This window comes from Ursus americanus, chromosome 3, assembly GCF_024610735.1.
Source record: "Ursus americanus isolate L20-20 chromosome 3, mUrsAme1.1.p, whole genome shotgun sequence".
Lineage (NCBI taxonomy): Eukaryota > Metazoa > Chordata > Mammalia > Carnivora > Ursidae > Ursus > Ursus americanus.
The window spans coordinates 21431124-21457332 of NC_142129.1; the positions used below are offsets into that span (position 1 = coordinate 21431124).

At 44.2% G+C, this 26209-nt stretch overlaps 1 long non-coding RNA gene across 23 annotated transcripts in view; it reads left to right on the forward strand.

The window, feature by feature from the left end:
* LOC123788947 (uncharacterized) overlaps nt 1-26209 on the forward strand; it is a 208557-nt gene that overhangs the window by 146818 nt on the left and 35530 nt on the right. For 21 of the 23 annotated variants that reach the window (XR_015723849.1, XR_006778619.2, XR_015723856.1 and 18 more), the window contains one exon: nt 1-26209. This exon is cut by the window's right edge. This is a non-coding gene — a long non-coding RNA (uncharacterized LOC123788947). The other 2 variants (XR_015723859.1, XR_015723855.1) reach the window with 1 other exon arrangement.

Genomic DNA, 26209 nt, shown 5'->3' on the forward strand with positions numbered 1-26209 from the left:
ACAGGCATTTCCGTACCAGAAAGTTAATGGCGCAGAATACAGCTGACTGCGTGGTTCTCGTCTCCATGCATTTTCCAACCTTGAACCTGAGAATGCTAGAGGCCGGAGACTCTGGACACTCATCTGAGCAGTTACCTGCTGGTGGCCTGGTTCCTGAGGTAACAAGTGGGTGTCCCGGGCGTGTGTGCACTAACGACAGCCGTGATGCCGCGTGGTGCCCAGAGGTCACCGCCATCTGTCCTGGGGACTCCTGCTTGGGGCTTCTGAGATGAACTGTGAACCTGGGGCATCCTGCAAAGTGCAGGCATTTTGGAGTGCCACAGCAAATCCGGGCGTAAGCATAAACACAGCTTTCAAAGTGAAAGCAGGGGCCTCGAGGAAGGAATTACCCTCGTCTCATTCCCGACCTGCTCACTGTGCTGGAAAACAGAGTAAGTGTTGTTTGTTTCTTTGTTAGCCAATCGCTCCTACATGTTTTCTCTTGCTGACATTATATTAGACACTCAATATCTGGCAAATGCTAGGGTTTTTTCCCCTTCATTGGGAAGTAGGATATGAAGTTTGTTAAATAGCTGATTGCTTCTTTTATCTTTTCTCTCTCTCTTCCTGTATCTAGCGCTGTGCTGGCTTGCTTGTAGGAGATAGCAAGAGATTGAAATTTGTTATCAATTAGAAAACAAAAAGTTCTGTTTTTTATTTTTTTTCCTAAACAGCCCAAGAACTTTGCCACTAATTAAATGACAATGACAGAGGCAAAGCTTTTTATGTGGTACAGCCAGGAGCACATCTAGCAAAAACAGTCCCACTGTCCTTATTTCCATTGGGAAGCAGAAAGAGTGCGTGTAGGAGGAGACACACGTGAAAACAGAGTCCCCTGTGGGAACTGTAGACACTGGGCGGGAATGGTGCCTGGACAAGAGGCTGTAATTTAAAAACCTGTCAGGAAATGGAAAGGGGCTGAGGATTACAAATTATTTAATGATGTTGGGAAAAAAAACAAAAAACAGACTTCATGTAAGAATGGGATAACAACGTATAAAGAAAGACCTAAACTTGTCAACAGAAACTGAAGTTTTCCTTCATGTTAAAAAGGGTCATGCCTTATAGATTTATAGAAAATGTATGGCTTTCAGCAAATAATTCAGAGGCATCATCACCTCTGCAGAAGACTTTAGGGCACCAGCCTAATTCTGACGCTTGACCCCATTGTCCAGTTTTACCTGATGCTAGCTCCAGAGCGGTTGCATGGCTCAATACATTTTTAATCCCAAGTTCTGTGGTTTTGAAAATGCAGTACAAATGGAAATGCAGAGTAATTTGCGAATTGTAACTAGATTATCCTTCCTCATAAAATGGACTGTTTTTACCGTAGAGTTTTCTTGACTTCTCTCAACTCAAACAATGACACTTAGAAGGTAGAAGGAGGCAGTGTAACTATGGTGCGGCCCTGGAAGCAGAAATCAGGGATCTTATTTCTAAATCTAGTGTGGAATAGTGTGAATTTAAGTTAGAGCTTCTGTGCCCTGGGAATTCACATTTTATCTCCAAAGTGGTGGTGGTAGGGCCCGGGGTGTCTTGTTTTTCATTTAAAACACTCCATGCTCCTTAATATGAATGTCTGTGAGTTATTAATTCAGCAAACTTCTTTAAATACCTTCTTTATGTATAGTATTGTGCTCAGAGCTGTAGTTTAATCACAATTAAATTTACCGAGATTTGGTTTGTAAATTAAAGATTGAGAACAGTTTGAAACAAGGGTGAATGAGCAGAGCATTACCATCGAAGCGGTTTGTTAAAGGATGGTGCCAAGTGAACAGGGCTGTCCCCTTCTGAGCTGCCCCTCCTAATTAAAGGGAAAGGTGGCTGCCATCTGTCTTCTTTCATTCAAGGCAGTAGGGGGCCTGGGGTGGAAGGAAGCACCCCCCCTTTATTTTTTCTCCCACTCTTTTTTATAGTCCGCTTTCTCCCTAGTCAGTGACCCAGAAGGTCATTGATGATCTATCGCAGAATGAATAGTAACGTAAGCATGCAAGGCACTTGCAAAAAAAAAAAAAAGTTTAATACATGTGCTTATCCATTTAGAATTCTGCTCGAATTATGTCTGAGAGTGTTGTAATCTCTGTGTTGGTGTCTTTGCCGCTCTTGTTCCTGAGGACGCTACTGGCAGGAAAAGTGGGGATTTTTAGTTTTATTGATTTTACTTGTTCATGAAAAAATGTTTACCCTTCACTGGGCATAATCAGAAGATGGCAGCATGTCACTGTCCAGTGGGGATCTAGAGAAATACTGTTCTTACCAAAATCAAGGCCACCTGTTAACTATGATACACACACGGCATCACAAGGGAGACTGTGGGCAAGGGTGTTAACCCGTGTCCCTGTTACTCAGTGTGCACTAAGGCTTACTGGCCCAGTCATTGAAATAGTTCACATTGTTTATCCTTTAGTTAGGCAGTAAGCCTTTTAGCCCCGTTCTCATAAGAATAGGTTATTGGAGAATTTAATTTGGGGTTATGGCTTTTCGTTGCTTTTGAAATGTAGAGTGCTCTCACCGAGTGATTCAGCTTTCTTGCCTCAGTTTCCACCTCTTTAAAAGGAAGGAATACGTGCTGCTCTCAGGAAATATTTAAGAGACTATGAAGTAATACTTCATCTTTGATAAAAGCTTTATTATAACTGAAAAATTCTAAAACCTTTGTTTGTTTCTGTTTTCAGTTTTTATGTACTTAAGCAAAGTGTCAGCAGTCATTTAAAAAAAGATTCAGTCCTGATGCAGTCTGTTGAGCTTGCCCAGGCAATAGATTTGGACTTTCCAGAATATTCTGGGTTTTAGTACTTTCTGTGACAAGGAAATGTTATGTCTCTTAAGTCCTTGGTGTTTGGAAAGCCCAAATGTGAGAGTCATGTCTGTAATTTTATTTAAAGGTTTTTTTCCCCCCCAGTTTGTCATCAACTTCTCATGAGCTTTCTCATAGATGTGCTTATGTTGTTGAATCTGGGAAGAGCAGTATGTAGGCTCTGAAGACACTGACTTCCGTCTGCATGATCGGAGGGGAATGGAAAATAGCCCATTTCCCAGTCACTGAAGGTTACACCATGCTGGTCAGGCAGGTCTTTTCGTCTTTTTTATGTAATAACTGTAGCATCTTGACGAGGTGCTTTGGCAGCTGTCATTGCTAAGGTGTGATTTAAAACTAATTTGGTTCAGGGGCGCCTGGGTGGCACAGCAGTTAAGCGTCTGCCTTCGGCTCAGGGCGTGATCCTGGCGTTATGGGATCGAGCCCCACATCAGGCTCCTCTGCTATGAGCCTGCTTCTTCCTCTCCCACTCCCCCTGCTTGTGTTCCCTCTCTCGCTGGCTGTCTCTATCTCTGTCAAATAAATAAATAAAAATCTTAAAAAAAAAAAACAAAAAACTAATTTGGTTCTACCCGTCTTGTATTTATTTCAGGGGAACTAAATAAACAGATTGAATGAAGCACATCTATAATGTGTGACTCTGAAGTCACGTGATTAATGCTTTAATGCACATAACAAAGGACACACAGGCATGACAATGAATTTTGCCTCCTTAAAGTACCCTGTCAACCGGGCAGAATTTAAGCTGCTTTTACAGCAGTGCCATCTTTGCCAAAGACACACTTAGAAGCTTTTGTTCGCTATTGCCTTAAGAGCCTTCCATCCTTTTTTTTTTTTTTTTATTACCCCCTGTGGTAGAAATTCTGTCCTTTGAGAATAGAGGAAGGAGCCAGACATTAGGTCTGATGAAAAGACTTATGATCAAATAACTGACCTGAGTCATTGATTCATGTAAACATTTACTGAGGCACCTACTACGTTCCAGTAGTAAGGACTGCAGATTCCAACACGAGCATGCCATGCCCCTGGCCCTCCAGGAAGACACAGTTGAGTGGGATAAATGACGCACACAGACATAACACTACATCCTGACAGGTACTCTTAATAGAGGCCCACGTGGTGTTGCTAGGGCCCATGGTGGGGTTACAATAAAATTTGATGGAAAAATGAGAGTAATTGTACACATGATTTATAAAGGGGCTTACATAATAGAATTTTGGAAATGAAAGCCCTGAAAAAAACCTTTTCTATTTTAAGGATGAGGAGATTGGAATTTATTTCTGAAATAAATTCTCAGCCAGTTGAGAGCCTTATGAGAAAAGGTGTTCATTCTGTAGTAATCTTTTTTTTAAGATTTTGTTTATTTGTTAGAGCGTGAGCAGCGGGAGGAGCAGAGGGGAGAGAGAGGGAGAGGGGAACAATGTGGGGTAGACTCTGTGCCCAGCATGGAGCCCAATGTAGGGCTCAGTCTCATGACACTGAGATCATGACCACTGAAATCAAGAGTCGGACGCTTGAACTGACTGAGCCACCCAGGCGCCCCTGTAACTACAATTTCTTTTGGTTAAAAAAAAAAAAAGACGTCTTGGGCACTTGGGTGGCTGAGTCATTTAAGTGTCCGACTCTTGATTTCATCTCAGATCATGGTCTCAGGATTGTGAGATCGAGCCCTGAGTGGGGCTCCAAGCTGGGTGTGGAGCCTGCTTAAGATTCTCTCTCCGCCCCCCCCCAAGGTGTGACTCTATATATTTTGACATTGTTAGAATAGCTCTGTTATTCTCCAAAGGAGACCGTTTTGAAGAATGATTCTTATTTACATGTTAAAACTAGGTACTTCTGAAATACTCAGTATACCAAAGCGTGACGTGCCATAGTTATTGCTAAGAACAGCCGTATAGCTTGTGGGAGACCTGAAGCTCGCTGGCATTTCTGAGTATTGTGGGAGAGAGAAGTCTTCTTCACGTCCTCCTTCATGTTTTATGCCATGGGGACAGAATTTGTCCTGTAGACAATAGTTGATCTCCCTGTGGATAAGTTCATTTAGCAGTTTCCTGTGTCGTGACCCTCTATGCCAGGCACAGTTCTAGGAGCTGATCAGGTGAGCTGATTGGCTATAGATCGCAGATGCTGGTGCTACCAGTAGGACTCTGTGGGGCTGTGCACTCAGCCACCACTTCCTGGGTGCTTCTCTGTGCATGGCCACGTGGGCGTGGCAACGAGGCTGCCCTCGAAGAGCTTGCACTAAGATTCCGTGCACAGGAGACAGAATGAATGTAGAGTGAGAGATAAATGTGTTAATATAGAGAGTGAACTAAATACACCGCACGTTTGTAGAAAAGAAAGCTTTGCTATGGCCAGGATGATCAAGAAATATTGTATGGATTAAGGAGCATTTGAGCTGGACATTGACAGAAGGGTAGTGTTGGACTTGAAGACGTAGAGGGAGAGTGTCCGAGTCCAAGGAAAGCTGAGCAAAGGCCTAGAGACAGGGATGGGAAATTCCAGTGGACAGAGTGGGCAGTAACTGATTTGTTGTTGCCGGGCAACCGTGTGTGTAAAAGTGACTAATGAGAAGATAAGGCAGCCAAGGTCTGTTGAGGCCAGATCCGGGAAGGCCATGAATGTCAGACGACTACATGATTTAAACTTAATCCGAAGCCACTGGGGAGCAGTGGAAGAGTTCTGGTCATGAGAGTGACAGTGGGAGCTCTCCTGGAGGAAGCCTCGTCTGGTGTCAGTATGTGGGGCGGTCAGCTAGTGAGAGAATCAGAGCGTGAAGCCACGCGAGCTGGTGAGACAGTCCAGGGAGGGGAGGGGAAGAGGGCCCAGATGAGGAGGGACATTTGGGATGGAGAAAACTAGATTTAAGAACTGCCCGGATAACAGAGGTTGGCCGGTGGGGAGGAAGGATGGAAGCAAAACTAATTTCAAATTTTAGAACCCAGGCGCCATTTATTACTTTCTGCCATTTGCCAGGCATTTCACATGCGTTATCTCATTCAGTCGTATCTAGTTCTACAAGGTTCTGTTTTTGTCTTTATTGCAGAGATGAGAAACATAAGGCTTGGAGAAAGATTTGTCTAAAGTTGTACAGCTAATAGGATATAGAACAGGGCATTGCAGACAGCCCTGATTTCCACGCCCTTGTTCTCTCTACCCAACTCGGTTTGGAAGAGAACAGACATGAGAGAGAAGGTGATCTCTGTTGTTTTGTACATGATGAAGTTTAGGTGCTGGTAAGGTGTCCCATCAGGTGAGTGGAGATGCGGAACTGAATCTCCAGGACAAAGTCAGGAGGATCGGAGTTTAAGAATGAACTGCATGTTTATTTATTCAGTAAATACTTGTTGAGTGTCCTTTGGACCAGTGCTATATAGGAGAGGAATACAGTGGGAAGTGAGCAAGCCACAGTCTTGATTCCCAGAGCTGCAGGCTAGTGAGGTCGTCACCACTCTGTGGGTTGAGTGTAATGCACGGGGATGTGCAGATTCCTGTAGGAAAAGCCATCCAGGGGACGTAACCAAGTCTGGGGACACAGAAGGTTGCTGAAGAGGTTGTAGTACTTAACATGAAACCCAACGATGAGTGCCATGATAAAGCGAAAAAAGGCATATTCGAGGCAGGGGAAATCGAATGTACTACACCCAGAGGCAGGAGAGAAACGCAGTACATCTGAAGAATGGATGTAGTGTGACTGGAGTGAAATGAGTGCCCCAGGTAAGCCTAGAGAGGCAGGCAGTCACTAGATCAGGAAACACCCCAGAAACTGCGCTGAGGAATCCAGTTTCTTTCTTTCTTTTTTTTTTTCTTTTTAAGATTTTATTTGTTTATTTTCGAGGGGGAGGGGCAGAGGAAGAGGGAGAGAATCTCAAGTGGACTCCGCGCTGAGCACAGAGCCCAACACGGGGCTTGATCCCATGACCCTGAGATCGCGACCTGAGCTGAAATCAAGACACTCAACTGACTGAGCCCCCCGGGCGCCCCCCCACGTTACTATCTTAGGAATGCAGGGAAGTGTTGGTTAATTTTAAGCACTGGGGTGACATGATTAGAACTCATATTTAGAAAGACCATTTTGGGGTGCCTGGCTGGCTCGGTCAGAAGAGCATACGACTCTTGATCTTGGGGTCGTGAGTTTGAGCCCCACATTGGGGGTAGAGATTACTTAAAATAAAAATAAACTAGTAAGTAAATAAATAAATAAAAGAGTGTTTTGTCTGCTGGAGAAGAGATTGTAGGGAAGCAAGTACTGGAAGCAGGAAAACAGGTTAGGAGACCGTTGGAGAGAGGAATCTGGGTGAGAGATGATGGCGATCTGCATAGAGAGGGAGGCTGGGTGATATTTGAGGGTGGTAGCTATGTTGGAATTTGGGGATATGGAAGATGAGAGAGAGGACTAAAAGTCAACATACAGGTTTCTTTTTTCTTTTAAGACTTATTTATTTGAGAGAGAGCACAGGTAGGGAGAGGCGTAGAGGGGGAGAATCTCAGACTCCTGCCGATGGGGGAGCCTGACGTGGGGCTCCATCTCATGACCCATGAGATCACGACCTGAGCCGAAATCAGGGGTCAGACACTTCACTGACTGAGCCACCCAGGCGCCCCAACATGCAGGTTTCTGACAGACAGCTGCGTTGTTGCTGGTACTTAACTAGAGGCCACGGTGGGAGGATCAGATCTGGGGTTTAGAATTGTTAGGTTTGGTTATCCTGAGTAACTGGTATCCTGAGTAATTGGTGAATACAGTAATCAAGAGCTGAAGGAGAGGAGGTTGCGGCCAGAGAGTGGATGTCCAGATTTATTATTGCACAAGCGAGGGTGTTCGAGGGATGATAAGAGAACCAGGTCGTGAGAGCAGGTGGGTGAAGCAGAGGGTGGAGGCCGGCTGTGGGAGATGAGGGGGTTTTCACGTGGAGGTGGGGGTCACAAAGGTTGTTGGCTGGACTCGGAGCAGAGAGGGTCAGCGCGGAGGTTAGTCACCACGTGTGGAGGAAGCACGGAGGCTGGGCACTGAGGTGTGCCCTGAAAATGTGATTTCCACGGACGGTGTGACAGACCGCATTAGCGAGCGAAGAAAAGCAAGGGCACAAAGACAAAATGAGTAGGACCCAGGGCCGGACCTCTGAGAGGAGTTCAGGGGCGGGAGGAGATCAGGGAGGTGGTTTCAGAGAGGAAAACATGGAAGTTCAGAGTCCTGGAAGACCAAAGAAGGTCAGCGCCGAAGAAGGAGGTGTTGAGCAACGCCCCACTGATGCAGGGCTCAGGAGGAAAGGATGGGGAGCGACCTTCACTCGATGAGCCCCGAGTCATTAGTGCCTGTGAGAGAGCAGCTCCCTGGAGCGACGGAGGTGAAGGGCAGGCAAGAAGTTGGGGAGCGTATGGGAACCACCAGGTAGAGCAGCAAGTTTAACCCCACTTGTAGCACACTTTTGGCGGGAAGAAAAGGGCTTGTGGTAGCTTGAGGAGTGAATCTATTGTAGCAGCTAATAGTGAATCTTACTATTCGGTATTTCTTTTTTTTTTTTTTTTTGAAGATTTTATTTATTTATTTGACAGAGAGCACAAGCAGGGGGAGTGGGGGGTAGAGGGAGAGAGAGAAGCAGGCTCCCTCCTGAGCAAGGAGTCTGATGCGGGGCTCGATCCCAGGACCCCGGCACCATGACCTAAGCTGAAGGCTTAGTCGCTTAAATGACTGAGCCATTCAGGCACCCCATTTGGTATTTCTTCGACAGTCTTCTAGAATTCTCTACCGTGTGTCCTATTGCTGGTCAAATTATTTACCCTTTCTGTGCTTCATTTGTAAAATGAGTACCTGCCTCATTGGGTTGTTGTGAGGACTACGTGAGTCGTAAAGCAGTGCCTTGGGCACAGTAGTGAGACACGGATGATGGTCAATAAAAGCAAAGATGAAAACTAAGACATGTTAAAATAACGAATCATGTATATCCTGTGTAATATATAACATACACATGCCATCACATTTTAAGCATGATTCCCTGAGTATTCACCTTAACTCTGTAATGTAAGTACAGAGGCCTGGGGTGTCATAGCTCTGTGGATGTGGTGTGCCCTGTGCCCTCCACGCACCCCCCACCCTGTTTGTGTCACTCCTCTGTGTTACAGAGGCGCTCTGGCTCTGACGGAGTTTGCAGCCCTTGTTCTAAAGGCTTGTCCCTTCTGTGGACTGGCTCATTCTGCTGTCCCCATGCCATCTTCTACGTCTACTTTACAGGTTTTTTTGTGCTTTTTTTTTTTTTTTTTAGATTTTTATTTATTTGTTAGAGAGCACACAAGCAGGGGGAGCAGGAGGCAGAGGGAGAGGGGAGAAGCAGGGAGCTGGGCAGGGAGCCCGTTGTGGGGCTCGATCCCAGGACCCTTGGGAATCATGACCTGAGCTGAAGGCAGACGCTTAACCGACTGAGCCACCCAGGCGTCCCTACTTTACAGGTTTTGCTCAGACTTAGAATTCACCTCAAGAGACGTGGGTGCCTCATCCGAATATCTTGCTTTAATCTGATCGCCAAGAGTGAAATTGCGGTGCGTTCCAGGGGCTTTTCCCGCAGCAGAGAACCATCTGAACATCCTCTCTCTTGCAAGGAGAGTGTGATCATTAATTTTATGTGTCAGCTTAGCTAGGTCGCGGTACCCAGATATTTGGTGAAACACCCGTGTGGATGTCACCTGGAGGTATTTTTAGATGAGGTTAAACATTTAAGTCGGTCGATTCTGCGTAAAGCAAATTGTCTTCCATAATTACCTTCATGCAGTTGACAGCCTTAAGAGAAAAAGACTGGTGCCCGCCCCCCACCCCGCCCGGGAACAAGGAATTCCGTCTCCTGACGGCCTTCCAGCTCAGACAGCCACACAGCGCTTCCCTGGGTCACCAGCCTGGTTGAGGATTTCAGATTTGTCAACCCCCATAATCACCTGGGCCAGTTCCTTAAAATAAATCTCTCCGTCATTCTCCATCTTTCTCTCCGCCATACTTGCACAGACACACACACACACACGCTTGTACACGCACATCTTACTTGTTTCTGTCTCTCTGGAGAACCCTATCATAGATGGGGAAGTACAGACTTTAAGTTGTTCAGCTGCTGTGATATAACGAAAAACTGCCGCAGGTCTCTATGCATATATACATACATTCACACGCACACATATTCATGCTTCTGTTCGTATATAACTTGTGGTGTAGATGAGGAAAGCGAATTGCAGAGGGGACGTGGTGTACTCATGGTGGTGCATAAAATTGATGGGAGAACCAAAGAAAGAACCTGATTTCCTCTGCTGTGTTTCAGTTGTTGTCTCAGTAGTTGGCTCTCATGTTTTTATTAACAAGATAATAAGCTGCTGGGTTTGCCTTGCATGATTGTCGCTAACATTTATGGACTATTTTCTGTATGTTGGGTATTAATCTAATTCCTTTGTGGGTGTTTGTGATTTTAATCCGTACAACTACCCAGCGAGATAGGCTCTAATACTGTCCCCATGTGACAGATTTAAGCACTGAGTCCCAGTGAACAACATGGTCCTTGCTGCACAGTAGTGAGTGATAGAGGGCGCCTGGCGCCCCGGGCAGCCTGGCTCCAGGGCTGGTGCTCCTAACCACCCCCTTCTATTGCTTCTCAGCATAGATGTCCTGAGCATAGCTCCTCATCTCTCCTGTGGAGTCATCATCCAGAACATTCGTTGTGGTAGTGGTACTTTTTATAGGGTTTGTTTTATAAATTTTTAAAAAAGATTTTATTTATTTAAGAGAGAGAGAGAACTCACAAGCAGAGGGAGCAGCAGAGGCAGAGGGAGACGCAGGCTTCCCGCTGAGCCCAGTGCAGGGCTCGATTCCAGGACCCCGGGATCATGACCTGAACCGAAGGCAGACACTTAACTGACTGAGCCACCCAGGCACCCACCCCTTAATGGGGTTTGCTTTAAAAGAGAAAATGCGTATAAGTTATTTAAGTTATAAGAGGCCATCTGATAATACCTGCTGGCACTTCCTTAAGAAACAGAAAACATACCCATTACAGCAGCAATTTGGGCCTCTTGCTGGGGTCTATTTTTAGCAACTAGACTTTCCTGTCTAGCCTAGTAGTGCTGGTGGCCATCTGATTTGCCACAATCATACAGAAATGTGATAAAGTGGTGATGTGGTTTAGTTCCTTGTCCATTAGTTTGAGGGGTGTTCTGGGGAAGGAGATAGCAAACTTCTGTGTGTCTGTCCCTGGGTTCCTAACTGCTATTTCCTGGGCCCAGTGTCGTCAGAACTCGTACAAGTGCTTTACAGACATACCTCATGGAGTCTTCTCAACATTATCATCCCATTTCGCATTTAAAGAAAGCCCTGATTAGGGTGTTCAAGAATGTCTCCAAGGTCAGTAGCAGAGCAGGATTTACACGTTATCTTAATGACGCCAGCCGATGCTCCCAGTCTCCCTGCTGTCCCTCCCTGGGACTCTCGGCTCCTCCCTGCTGGACTGTAAGCTCCATGAGGGCAGGACCCTTTCCTCACTGGCTTCACCGCCATATGTCAGCATCTACCAAGTGCACTACCTGACACACAGTTGGTACCTCATGCAGGGATGTGGAGTGACGAACTCACTCTGTTCTCTGTGATCACCACCAACCAGCTGTGGGCCAGGGAGAGAGCCCAGACCTGCTGGGGGTACCCTGGACTCCCGTGGAGTGAGCCCTCCGGCACCTGTTGGCGGACATTTACTCGATGAGCACATCAGCCTGGCCTTCAGCAAGGTGCTGCATGGCTCTGTCGACAGATCTCCCTCCCCGAAGGCCTCTATATGATGTTCTGTCCATGCCTGTCATAGCACTCAGGACTGCTGTTCCATAGCTTGTACTCTATGCCGATCTAGGACAACATCTAAATAATATTGGTGCTTTTTAAGGAAACGTCGAATTATATGTTTTTAAGACATTCCTAAAGTCTCTGTTTCTTCCATTATTCCAGATCTCTCCCTCTCTTTCTCTCCTGTGTCTTTTCTCTCTTTTACGTGTGTACTCACGCTCACATGTACACTCACATTCACACACACTCGTGCACGCACTTTCACAGCCACCCATGTTTATTCACACTCACGTAGTCACACACCCCCCCCTTTGTTCCTCACCTATCTAGTTAACGTATCTCCTTTCTTTTCAAATGAAATAGATGGAAAGCCACTTTGTAAAGCAACGCTGTGTTATTTATATTTTGTCCCATTTTTTTTTTCTCAAAGTTCATTTCCTTTGCTTCTCATAACTGGAAACTAGATATTGTAGTCAGCACCATTATATAAGTTTATTTTTCCTCTTGGAAATACTAAATTATGATGAGTTTGATCAAAAAATATAAAAATAAGCAGCATACAATACTTAACCTCAGATTCTTGCCTTTAATCCTGCAAGTATATGATGATTTCTGCAGACCTGGAGTAAATAGTGTGAATTTTCTTTCTTTCTTCATAAAACAAATGGTATGGCCTAGCAGAGTCACCTCTGGGCTTGTATAGTTCGTAAGATACACGGGTCTGTGTACATACTTAATCTACGAATCAAGGCTTATGCCTTTTGTAATTTTTCTTTCACCTTAAACCTGGCTGGCTGGAAACTCCATTATTGTTACTATAAGAAGCCTTACGATTTATATCCAAATCAAGCCAGGAAAGAATGCAGATTCACTCAGTAAAAATTCATTAACAGCCTGCATTGTCCCAGAATGCACCTCCTTGTAGCTTTGAAAGCCTCAAAGTTAGGGCAGTTTATGTTTGGGAATGACCCGTCAAGATAGCAAGGCAAGATGTAGGCAAGAATGTAATTTTTCAAAATTTAAATTTAAATGTGGAGCATACATCAAAAGAACACAGTCTTATTAGAGCCACAAAAATGAGAGATAAATTTGAAAAATGTACCTTCGCAACCTTCTCAAACTCTAATTGTTTTTCTGGCAGTCCTCTTTTTGAATCGGTCTGTTGATTTGTTTATTCTTTTTTTAGTAGGAAGGAATAAAAAGTTCTCCTTAAGAATTCATTAGAAATTAAAATTCATCTCAGCAGTTAGTACTCTAGAATATGGTGAAGGCTGATTTAAAAGGGCAGTGTTTAATGGGACCGGCCTTGGAAAAAGAGGACAGGGAATCGTCCTGGCCAGCACATCTTCGCCATGATGGAGAAATGGTTTTGCTTTAATTGCAATTCTTTCATTCCCTTCCTTGCCAAGCCCAGTGGCTTCTGTTATAACATGTGGCGACTTCTCCCTCGGAGACTAACTCAGTCCAAGTTACCATAATATTTAGGACCAGCTACAAAGACATTTCTTCCCCTAAACCCATGCCAACTCTAAATCAAACTATCTTCTCCTCCCTGGCCATTCAAATAGATCCAGCTCTTATTTGAAAATAAGGACAAGAAATGCACAGGCCTCTTTTTGTTTTATACCTGTTTGAACAGATAGATAAACAAGGCACGTCATGCCTAGTGTTGCTTTGAGCTCGGTCACTTCCTTCTAAAACAGACTCTCATACCGTGTTCATTTAAGACTTGCAACTTAGATGTTCTAGACAGAAGAAAGCGTATTTTAGTCTAGCTCCAACAAACTGTCTGCTATCAGTACTGATGCAGGAAAGAAGAGCAGTCTAAAATCATGGACCCTCAACGGGTGTGGCTCTGAGCTTCTATACAAACCTCAGCCTCGATGGGGGCAGGGCTGGGAGACAGCCTCATCCTTAGCGGCCTCAGATTGTCCTCTCGCTGAACAAGGAACACTAACCCATCTTGTTTTTAAGAAAGCAAGCCTAGCAAAATGGAAAGATATTCCTTTTTTTTTTTTTTTAAAGATTTTATTTATTTATTTGACAGAGAGAGACAGCCAGCAAGAGAGGGAACACAAGCAGGGGGAGTGGGAGAGGGAGAAGCAGGCTCCTAGCGAAGGAGCCTGATGTGGGGCTCGATCCCAGAACGCCGGGATCACGCCCTGAGCCGAAGGCAGACGCTTACCGACCGCTGTGCCACCCAGGCGCCCCAGGAAAGATATTCCTGATAAGTAAATTTGCTCTGACCTGTAAACCTGGTCAGAATATTTTTTCCTTGGCATTTGATCCACCTACTACATGTGTGTTTTAGTCACCTTGATTAAGTACTTATATTCCATAACCAGTGTTACTAGTATACATTAATTTCTTCCTGTTTTTAGGAGGTTTACCTACCTGCACTGCTTAGTTTATTGTTTTGAAGTACAACTTTCAACACAATTCATTTTTATGGGTTGTATTTCTTTTTAATTTGATCATTTTATATGTATAAAAGATTATATATATATATATATATATATATATAGCTCTAAAGCACAATAAAAAAAAATGCACTCTAGTGAACCACCACCCAATTTAAGAATCAAAACATTGCCAGTACTTTTGGATCTCTCTGTACTTCATTTCGACCATTCTCTGGCTTCCTCACAATTCTGAAATTTGTGTTTAAGGTTCCCTTGATTTTTTTTAAACAAATATGTGTATTCTGTCACATAAATGTGCATTGCTAAAGGTATTTTGAGACGGGTAAACGTGTGCAGTTTTTGGCAGCTTGTGTTTTTCCTCCATATTATGTTTAAAACATTCATTCATGTTGTTGGGGATACAGCTGTTCCTTTGTATACATTGCTACAGTATTCCAGTGTGTGTGAATATACCCTGCTTTCCCCCTTACCTGGTTTATGGGGCGAGGGGAGCAAAACAAGGAGTTCTGTTGTCGACTTGTTGACTTTGAGATGGCTGTTAGAATTCTCATGGAGGTGTTGGGTAGACGGGTGGGTTTTGAAGCCCGTAATTCAGGAGGGAGGTCTGAGGTAGAGATACCAGCATGTGGATGGCATCTAAATCGTTACTTCTCCAGCCGTTCCTAGAATGCTACTTAATCCATCAATTGAGATTTTTATTTTAGAATTTTTTTTTTCCTTCTTAAAGCTTCTATTTGTTTTTGGTTTTTTTTTTCCAATCTGCCTGGTAACTTTGCTGCAGTGTGACTTGTAAAAGCGTAAATGAGAATATGAGCTTCAAAGAAAATAGGGGGAAAAGTATTTTACAAACTTGGTAGTGTATAAGTTATTTGCAAATGCAGTGAGTTGCAAATGAAACCATGTATATATAAGTTTGCTTTGTAATCCAGAAGAATACATGTTTAATTTTACTTGATTTTACTGCTTTGTTAACTTGTAGCTAAAAGCTAATGTTCACCTCCCCAGTACAAGTATTAACTCATGTAATCTTCACACCCACCCTGTGTGACCAGTCGATACGATTTGTACCTGTTTTACGGATGAGAAAACTAAAGCTCACAAATGGTAAACCCGGGATTCAGATCCACAGAGTTGGCACCTAAAAGCCGTGCTCTTGGCTACTTACTATGTTGGACTGCCCCTCTTTTAAATAAGTTTCACCCAATTTCTTCAGCTTTAAGAGTTAAAAAAAATGTAGGGTCATTTTTCAGGGTGGCCACTTTGATCCCAGCTACAAAAATGGCGCTCTGGGCAGTCGCCCCCTAGCAAAGGGCTTTGTCTGTACTGACTTAGTTTCACCATTGAACCTGGCCTCAGACCTCACAGTGCACTGCCCACCTCCCAAGTGTCCATTCTGTGCCTGTTGAATATGATGTCTACTTGATTTAAGGGATTTGCCCGAAGCCACCCAGTGAGTCAGTAGTGGGCTACGGACTAGAATCTGGGTCTCCTGCCTTTCAAGCATCACATTTGTTTGGTATTAATAAACCATATTTCTCCAGGGGATCTGGCAGAAATTTGAAAGTGCTTAATTTTACTGCAGTAAATACTAAGAATCCTTTTTAAAGCAAGGAAGCCAAGCCCTAGCCAGGGAAAACACGATTTGCTCTGGGGGCCTTTGACAAACCCACATTGGCACTAGGATTAATTATAGATCGTTGGCTTCGAGTCCATCTCCCACTGGGGCTTGCTGAAGGGGTTAAGACCAGGAAATACTCTTACACACGAAGCTGGAACGCACGATGTCCTACCCACAGAGTGAGCAAGTCATAGCTGATTGCCATCAGGAGGGCGTGATGGCGAAGGTTACATTCCTAGGACACGGGTGATAACAGGTCAGGGCCCAGGTGAATTAGCCCAGCTGTCAGGAGGGAGACCTCTCTGCCTTTCTTGCTGCGTGACTGGGGCCGTGCAGGTAGTTCCCTGGGTTTGTGAGGGGGCCGTATTTTCTAAAGCCATGTCAGTCAAGGAAAAGATGTAGGCATCCAGGAGAAGGAAGACAGGTGTCTGAATTATAAACGACTTGAGTGCAGAAAGTACAGGGAGTGATTTATTACTTTTGTCACCAGAAGAATGCTAGACGTACTGTGGACCCTCAGCTAGTAACATATGTTGATAAGCTGATGGGGAAGCAACTGAGGGAAAGGTTCAGCACGATGAGAGGCTGGTCTGACCACATGCGGGTCGGAGCTGGGTTTGGATGTATTTTTCACAAGGAAGATGATCACAGGAGACCCACAATACTGAGATGCAAAAGGCACGTGTTAGTTCGGTTAATTCTCACGATTCCCAGGGCGGCCACTGAGGATGCAAGTTTATGTTTGTCTTCTGCCTCAACAGGAGGGCTTTACGCAGGTGTGACAGAAACAGGGCAGATGGGGGCTGCTCTCAGGTCAGCAGATTAAATTTCCTGCCGTAACTGTTCCTGGACAAGATGCTTCGAAACCATACTGGTCTCTTTGGACCTTCGTTCCCTCAGAAAAAGTCAGTGTTCACACTTTGTCTGCGGGGCACGGGATTCTGCCACTTCTGCAGCCCGTGTCCCTTGCAGAGACTGAGCAGGGAGGCCCGCAGGGAGTCGTGCGCAGCCTTTAAAAGCTGGGGCTGTGTGAGCTTGGGCAAGTCCTTATCTGTCCTGTGTGGATGACAGTGCCCGTTGTGGGATACATTGTCTGAGGAACACCTCGGGCGCTCCCTACCCAAGCCAGGCGATCGGGGCTCATGAGAATCCTGTCAGTGACACACCTGCCTTCCTGGCTGTCGGGTCTGAGGTTGCCCTGACCCCATGACCCTGCTTATTACTGGCACATGGTTTCTTCATGGACTGGTGTCCTTTTACCAGAAACTACATTGTTACGTGAGTGGTAAAAATGAGAAGGGTTTTTTGAGAACTAGTTCTTCCTTGTACATAAACATGTCCAAAGTTAAAAGTGAGGCTTCGTGTTTCCAAGATACGTTGAATGAATAAAAAAGAAAGAAATGCTGGACCTTTATCACAATCCTTAAACCATCCACTTAGAGAAAGGGCTTCACGTTTGTAAACAGGTAATTGAAAAGGTCAGTAAGCGGAAGTACGTGCTTCAGTGGCTGTTGCATAGACCCAACACAAAAGATCTAGAAGCGAATTATTCCTCACTTTCATGCCTCTGTGTCAAAAGTAATAATTTAATTTAATGTTAAAAGATGATTTGAGGTGGGGCGCCTGGGTGGCTCAGCCGTTAAGCGTCTGCCTGCAGCTCAGGTCATGGTCTCAGGGTCCTGGGATCGAGCCCCGAGTCGGGCTCCCTGCTCGCAGGGAGCTTGCTTCTCCCTCTCCTCCCTGCTTGTGCTCTCTCTCACTCTCTCAAATAAATAAATAAAACCTTAAAAGAAAAAAAAAAGATGACTTGAGGTAATGAGACTTGATGAGGGTATAGTTACAAAGAATTTTAAATTCTGTGAATGTAACATCTGATGAAACCGTGGAAGGCCTCCGTCTGTTTACCAAAACCAGCATAGCTGCTGCTGGCACGTCGTCTTCCCTCGCTTTTCCTGCTGCTTCTCTCTTCTTCCTTTCCTCCCCCCTCCTCCCCTCCCTCCCTCCATGCGTCCGCAGTGTTGATACAAGGCTAACACGGACATTAATCCTGCCTTCATGGAATGTACAGCTAGCGGAAGGAGCAGGGAGCTTGTGGAAGCATACAAAGGCAGCTGCAGGGTATGATGCGCCCTGACGGGAAAGAACACATCCAGTGAAGAATCTGGATTAACACCTGCCTATAACGCTCCGCGTACATGCTCAGAAACTAAGGACGACAGAGCTGTTCCGTTGTTGCCTTTTAGAGGGTAGATTTGTGAGCATAAAGACCTTGGTATTATAAAGTATCTAGTACAGAATCCCTCTTGGACACTAGTATTAGGAGTTTGTTTTCACATAGGTGGAGCACAGCTAGGTAGGTAGATACATTGATGCATAGATACGTAGAGTACGTAGGGACATCCCTACTTATGTAGAAAGTTTTTTCTAACGAGCGCAAGTGACAGTCTGTGAAAACGAATTTCTCACATGTGCATTACAGGATCGGGTGACGACTGTTGGTGGAGTTAGGATAGACTGGAGGAGAAAAATCTTTCTGAATTTTAATTTTGCAGATACAGTTAGAGCTAGGATATGCATATTCTCTGTCACTTTTCAAAGGGGGATTGGAAAAGGGAGAGGTCATTTCTAGCTGTCGGTTCGAAGGAAAATTTGGAGAGACGTCCCATCAGTGTCCTTGGACTGAAAACAGGGATCAGGTCTGCAGTTCGTTGCAAGACTCAGTGGGCAAGAGAGTGTGGACATGAGGAAGCCGCCAGCCCTGAAGGTGGCCGGCCACCCTGGAAGGCAGGTCGGTGGGGGGAGCTCAGCGTTCACCTCTTAACGTAGGTGCTTCTGCGCCTGTACTGGGGGCTGCGTGTCCAGTTTCCTCTCCCTCGAAAAGGCGGCTGTGGACTCAGGTTCTCCCCAGTCCTGAACATCCGCTAAAACAAGCGAAAGCAGGGCCTTCAGCTCAGGTCATGTGTCTGGTGTCCGTAAATTCTCAGGCTCTGTCTTTGAGGCCCCTGGGAACAAATGTTGTCTCTTGTTCTTTGGCCTCCCGACTAAGCGCAGCCAGGGTTTTTAAACCCACTAATTCTTAAAGATTTCCTAACAGAGGAGCACATTAGAGCAGAAACCTATTAAAGCTGAAAATCATCTTCAAAATTACTCTTTCTCATTAGGAGTGGAACACGAGATCATTGAAAGTTTATTCACGTTTGTGATTGATCCTGCATTTAAATAATTTAAAGATGAATACCTCATTTTAATAATAGTTCACTTCACTGTCCTTATCACCACCATCGCTCCCATGAGGTTCTAGGTCCTTTGTGAGCAAATTAAATACGGTGCTTTCTTTATGACATGCATTAAATCTAGATCCCGATGATATTTGGCACCTCCTAAATACCCAGATGGGCACAGCGCTTGCCTTGAAGTGAAGACGTGCATAGGGTTTTAATCACGTCATGTTTTATTTTTTCCTCTTTTAAATATCGCCTTTTCAATAGTTGCTCCTTAATGAATGACTGACTGTTTACTGTGGTTTATAACCAGGAATTTGAACATTAGAAAATTCTAATCAAGATACAGATGGCAAAAAAATTATTTTTCCCTCTCATTCTCTCGTCCTTTACGTTAGACAGAAATAAATAGTCTTCCTTAAGTTTGAGAAATCTCTTCATTCTCTTCCTGAAAACTTAAGTTTAATAAATCAGAGGAGATTTAATTACGGTTCTTTAATCATAAAGAGCTCTTACAAAATAAAAACACAGGTAGGGCTAGAGTAAGTTTCATCTCTTGGTATCACCAGCATTTGGAAAAAAATACATAGGTAAAAAGTAATGTTTGCTGCATCTTCTCCGTTATTTAATCACTGAACATACTGGGAGTTTTTTAACTGGCAGTGAGAGACAGAGTTTGTTATCTACCCAGGTAAGATCACTTGAGTCCCAACACCAGCTTCCAGAACAGGCCTGAGACACCTGTAGAGGGTGAGGGTTGCTCAGGAGAGCCCGGAGGCAGAATGGTGGTGGTATTGTTGTAGGGATCTCAAATGAGAGTTGGAGATCAGAATTTTACCCTCTTTTACCTTTGAAAGTAAGTAAGTCTTTGTAGCAGATTATTCTCTTGAAACAGGATTGACCCAGTGGCCACATTAGGAGTGCGGCTCATCTTAATTAAGAAACGAAAAAGCTGACAAAAGGGGCTAGGTAGCTCTGAAATGTTGTTCCTTCTGCTGAACTGCTTTTCCAGATACGAGCACAGAAGTCATGGGAGCAGGTGTTCCCATTGCTCTCCGTATGCTGTGCTCCGCCATGCATCATGCACACACACACACACACACACACACACACACACACACCCTCAGAACCAACCCCTCAGCCCTTGGTTTTCCAGCTTCATCTGTCCCGAAGGACCCCAAGCACTGTGGATTTAGGCTAGGACTTGGGCTTGGTGAGAGCTGTTGGTGCTGCCAAGGCAGAGGACTGACCGTAGGCAAGGCTGTGGCAGCAGAAGACTGTTCTGTGTTCATGAAAGCAGTGGAGTCATGCTCTCAGATCCTGTCTGCACATTGCCTGGTACGTCTGTAGTTAGCATTGCATTTATACTGGAAATAAATGATCCTGACACTCACGTAGCTAAATATAATTTATAATTTTGATGTGAGGTTGAAACATGAAAGATCATGCTTTTCAAAGTGCTCCAAGGACTAACAGAGACAACTCATTTTAAATAACGGTGAGTTGAACTGCCAGCATTTGAACAGCATTCACCATTTGTCCAAACACCTGCAGTTGGGTACTAATGCGCATGTTTAATTGCTTGAACTTAAATTATAAAATCCCCAAAAGGGTATTTTTATCCCAGAACACAGGACAAGTCTCTTGCAAGGACTGTCTGCCTACTCTCACAAGCTCCTTGCATTTCCCAGGACTTAACACGCCTCTTAGAAGAGTTCTGTTTTGATATTCAGGGAAAGCGCAGATGTCCGCACCATCAGCAGAATCACTGCAGACATCCCCTGGGAAGTCTACTCTGTCCGAAACACATGGAATTTTCTTGAAGGTGATGATTAGCGTGGCCAAAGGTCTGTTTCCTCAGCCCAGAGGCTGCCTTTACTTTTAAGCATCAGCCCTTCACCTCTGCTTGTGCCGACTCTCTGCGGCCAGAGAAGAAACCAGAATGAGATTAAAGCAGCCCTACAACTGAGCCGAGCGCTCTTGGCCTGCGCCTTGTTATCTGTCCCTCCAGTGGTTCCTTGCTGTTGTGACGTCAAGGCCGCCATTCAAAGCAGAGAAAAAGGAAACCGTGGCCTCTCTTCGCATCAGTAGCCCGGACAAGCTGTTGTTTCTCAGGCATCCAAAACGCTCTCTGTCTGGCAGGGCTGTGCATTCCATGCCTGGGTGACCTGGTTAAATGGAGGAAACCAAATGCTCTCTGCTGGATGCTCTCCAAAACAAGCATTGCGCCCTGAGCTTCTGAAGCACGGGCCTCACTGCTTCCAAGGACTGAATGCAGGTGCGGCATTGCTCCACGCCGCCTGCTTGTGTCTTCAGCTTCTGCTTTGTCTTAAGAGAGAGAATGTCCTCATCAGTGGCCTGCGGTGATACACCCTGCAACAACGCCATCGTGCCGCCTTTGGGGTCAGTGCTAGAAAATCCCTTTTGGAAAGCCAGTCCTGTGTTAAGCATCTTTCGGAATCCTAAGAGTTCAGAACTAGTGAATTGCCCCCTCTTCTTTCCCATCCCACTTCTGCTCACTCCATTCCCGAGTTTCAGATTGCTGAAATCTCGAAAGGCTGTTGTGTATACTTACATCTGAATTTTGCACTGTGCGTTATTGAGTTTCTAGATGGGCCTGGCCTATAGGAAAAAGAGTCTCTACCGTGCTGTGTAGATCACAGGCTCGTGGTTTTTCTTAATGAAGAGTAACACCTTTTGCTTTTCAGAGGGAAGGAGCTATAAAGAGAACTGCAGTCTCTTTAGGAACAGGCCGAGATCCCTACAGCAGACAACAATTTTGCAAGGTGAAAAGCTCACCAACAGTGTTCTGATTGCTTACGGTCAGAGTTTACCAATTTGAGACTCAGTCTTCGGAGGGCATGCTTTCTTGGGTCTCTTTCTGGCATGGGAGACATTATTTTATTAGATTCTTGGAAGGGGACATTATAGTCACTAGAAAAAGCACAATAATCACACTTTGTTTCCAGAGTCGTCTTGGTTAAGTCAATATGCATTTGAAGTTTTATAGTATAAATCCCATTAAGTCATTCTCAAAATAGCCCTTTTCTGAACCTTTGATTGAAGGATATTTGCAGGAACCAAAACCATTTAGTTGTATTTTTTTCCTCATCGTAAGTGTACTCTTTAATCCCCATCCCCTATTTCCTCCCTCCCCCCACCCACCTCCCCTCTGGTGACCATCAGTTTGTTCTCCATAGTTAAAAGTCTGTTTCTTGCTTTGTCTCTTTATCTCTTTTTCCTTTGCTCTTTTGTTTTGTTTCTTAAATTCCACATATGAGTGAGATCATATGGTATTTGTCTTTCTCTGACTGACTAATTTCACTTAGCATAATACTCTCTAGATCTGTCCGTGTTGTTGCAGATGGCAAGATTTCATTCTTTTTATGGCTGAATAATATTCCATTGTGTGTATATACACACACACACATATACATACACACACACATATATATGCCACCTTTTCTTTATCCACGCTTGGGCTGCTTCCATAATTTGGCTCTTACAAATAATGCTGCAATAAACATAGGTGCGTGTATCCCTTTGAATTAGTGTTTTTGTATTTTTTGGCTAAATGCCCAGTAGTGTGATTACCGGGTCATAGGGTGGTTCTATTTTTAATATTTTGAGGAACCTCCATATGGTTTTCCATGGTGGCTGCACCAGTTTGCATTTCCACCAACGGGGCACATGGGTTACTTTTTCTCTACATCCTTGCCAACACTTGCTGTTTCTTGTGCAAAACCATTTAGTTCTATATATGAGTATATATGCACATTTTATGTTGGGAAGGATCTTGATATAGTGGGCCTTTTCAAAGTGAAGTCTTATAAGACAAAATTCTTCCAGATTATATAAACTCTTGTCTTCTGGGGGGGAAAAAAAGTAGAGATCATCAGGAAACTGGAGAGAGATGGAATGGTTGTAGTGAGTCTTGTAAAGTTGGGATTTGCACAAGTTCGCTGGACTGCAGTCTGGTTTTGCTAGACAGTCAGACTTGCCACATTTGTGCCCCCATAGATACAGTGGTGGAGCTGATGAGCACGGCTTCCTCGTGGGCGCTTTGGACCAGGTGAGCCTGAGAATCGCCAAGTGAGAGGAAAACTAGGACATTACTTTTCGTTTATGGACCGGAAAACTAGTCGGGTGTTTTTTTTGTCGACAACCATTTGCCTATCAGTAATTCTTTCATTCTTCCTTTTACTGCCATTTCAGAAGGTCTTTATTATCTGAAGATAACTGGTACCAGAAAACTAAGAGCATCAACTTCAGATGAATCAAACATTTAAAACAAACAGTAAAAAATTTTTAAGAGATTTTATTAGGACTAAGTCTTGAAAAGTTAAGAAGTTGAATCTAAGTTTGGTTTACATTATAGAACAGAAATTTGGGATATGACTCATCGGTATGTTATTTCTTAGAACAAAGATTGGATGGCGAGTTCTGTGGCAGAATCAGAATGATTTTGGTGAGAGCATTCACATTTTCCCCAAGGGCTTCTCGTAGTCTTTGGATATAGAGACCATTCTCTTGACGAGACTACCGCTCATGAGATCGTCTCTGTTCACTTTGACTTCCTCTGTTGTTAACTGTTGAGCAAGTTAGCTGTCACAAGTGAACTACGCTGCATTTGCGCGTATATTCTGTGGTACTTAGCAGCCTAAAAAGGGAGCAAGGTGGATGCTGGTGTTGAGGACGAAGCATTAGGTGATCACTTTATTTGTCAGTGTTTTTATATTATGATGACCTGTGCTTCCGTGTACAGCCCGGTCACTCCAGGGACTCAGAGAAATTAATTAGGGGAGACACCCCCTCATATGATGTTATAGTTAAAGCGCTCAGCGGGTGCCAGGAGGGCACAGTCGCTTAAGCATCTGACTCTTGGTTTGAGCTCGGGTCATCATCTCAGGGTCATGGGGTGGAAGCCTGTAGTCAAATCAGGCTCCGCGCTCAGCAGGCAGTCTGCTTGAGATTCTCTTTCTCCCTCTGCCCCTCCCGCCCTGCACTCTCTCAGATACATATATAAATAAATGTTAAAAAATAAAGCACCCAGTATGGCTTAGTAGGCTTGATAATCAACCCAGTGTAGGTTTGTGTGTACTTTCCTGGCACGTAACGAGGTTATGTAACCTTGGGTAAGTTATTCATAGAACCTCAGGTTCTTGATGTAAAATGTAGAGTAATAAAACCAACCTTTCAGAATGGCCATGGGACTTAGAACCCGTGTGTATAAAAATATATGAAAATCCTGGATAATACTTTGTGCGTGCAACTCAAGAAATGACCCCTGTTAAGGTTCCTGTTGCTTTGTGTGGTGCCTTCCAGTTTGTAGAAGACTTTCGCGTTTAATTCAGGCTGAAGAACTTAAATTTTAGCAAAATCACTAAAGATTTTTAAGGTGTGCAGTGATCCGAGGAAGCTAAATTTCAGAAGATCATATTTGGTGACTCTGTACTTGATGGATTATACCCTATGATTTATTTTCTTCATGCTGTAGATGGGAACACTGCGGTCTAAGGAAATTACACAATTTTCTCAGGATCACATGGCTTGTATCTGGCAGACCTGAACCCAGAGCCCCATCTTCTCACTCTTTACTGTGTTTTTCCATCCTGTAGTTGCTCATTGGCAAGGGAACCCATTACAGAGGCCATCATGCTTGTCCAGGAACAAAGTGATAAAGGTCACCATGTTTATTGGTAGTGGGAGAGGGAGGGGGAAGACTTTGAAAATGGGTGCTGCTTATTCTTGGCTCCATGAAGAAGGGAGTCAAACTGAACTTGCAAACCTGGCTGGATGGCTATACAATTAAAGTAAAATAAGTAGAATGTGTTGGTTTTGTTGTTTCCTGGTGAGTTTAAAGGAACTGCCCTGTCCGAGTGGAAATACGTAGGATTCAAAGTAGGAGAAAATGCCAACGCTGAAGAAATAAATTTGAGACTTTTAAATTCCAAGGAAGGTGCATTGAAACCGTTGTACTACGTATAAGTTATATGCACCTGTTCTTCGTGACATAGTCCCAGTTCAAGACCAGGCCACACTGTTGCATTGTAAATCAGCGACCCTCGTACCTTCATCAGCAGGAAGAGTTGTCCCCATAGATTCTTCTGCATTTGTGTGTTTGTTTTGTTGTATGGATCCTGCTGTGGCACTGAGAGACAGACTTTGCCGGGCCCTGTTTTGTAAACAAATCTGTTCGTGCACACTTTTCTTCTATCATTGTGTGTATGCAACTGGCTCTGCTTTTCCCTCCAACGACACGGAAGCCTAGGAATTTAGAAGCTTGTTTTCTTTTAGAAGTATGAAGGCATCAAAGAAAAATGTGCACGTGCATTTAAAGTGTGCACATCTACCCTGTGTAAGGTTTTGAATCTTCCTGATTTGAGCTCCAGGCCAGGAACTCTGCAAGGACATTGCAGCCCAGTACCCACACAGCACCTCTGAGAGACATCCTTAGTTGCCACAAAACTATTGATTAAGCTCAGTAAATAAAGAAGGCTCTCTTTACGCTTAAAGTTCATTCTGTGGGCCATAAATGGGATTAGTCACCCAAGACGATAATATATAATACTGGTTTATAGAAAGGATGATTCGTCCCTTGCTTAGATTGGAATATGAACTTAAATAGTATATATTCATACGGTCACTTCCTACCTGTAGTTTTTTGGCATGTTTTATTTAATATTCCAGCAAAGGTCAAGTTTTTATGACAGGAAGTATGTGAATGGTTATGATAGGAGCAAATAACATTTGACTTTATGATTATAGTACAGGAAGTAGCTTTTCACGCCAAGTAAGTCTTTGGGGGGAAAAATGCTGGCTTATAAATCTAACGTACGTAGATTTCCCAGAGTCTTTGCTGTCCGAAATGGAAATCACACCAGAATGTGGTCTTATTTCTTTCTCTTCTTAACTTCTCTTGTCAACAGATGTCTTTGTTTTAGGAATAGGCATTTTCAGTATTTCGGTGTGACCCAACATGCTGTGGAACCATTCAGAAAGTTCTGAGTAAATGTAATAGGGCCAGACTTCATAGAGTATATAGCATGAAAAGCCTTGAAGACCCTGAATAGGAAATTTCTGTTTCCTTGAAGAGTAAATGACTAAATCATCATTTACCACCGAAGCAGAGGGGTCCCCCAGCTTCTCCTACTCTTGTGGCCACGTTTCAGTGAGCGTGTAGGAAAGACAATTTGTTTAACATCAAAGAGTCTGCATATGAGCTAGTTTAAAGAAGGAGAACAATTGGGTAGAACTTCAGTTATGTTCCTCATAGGCAGACCTTCA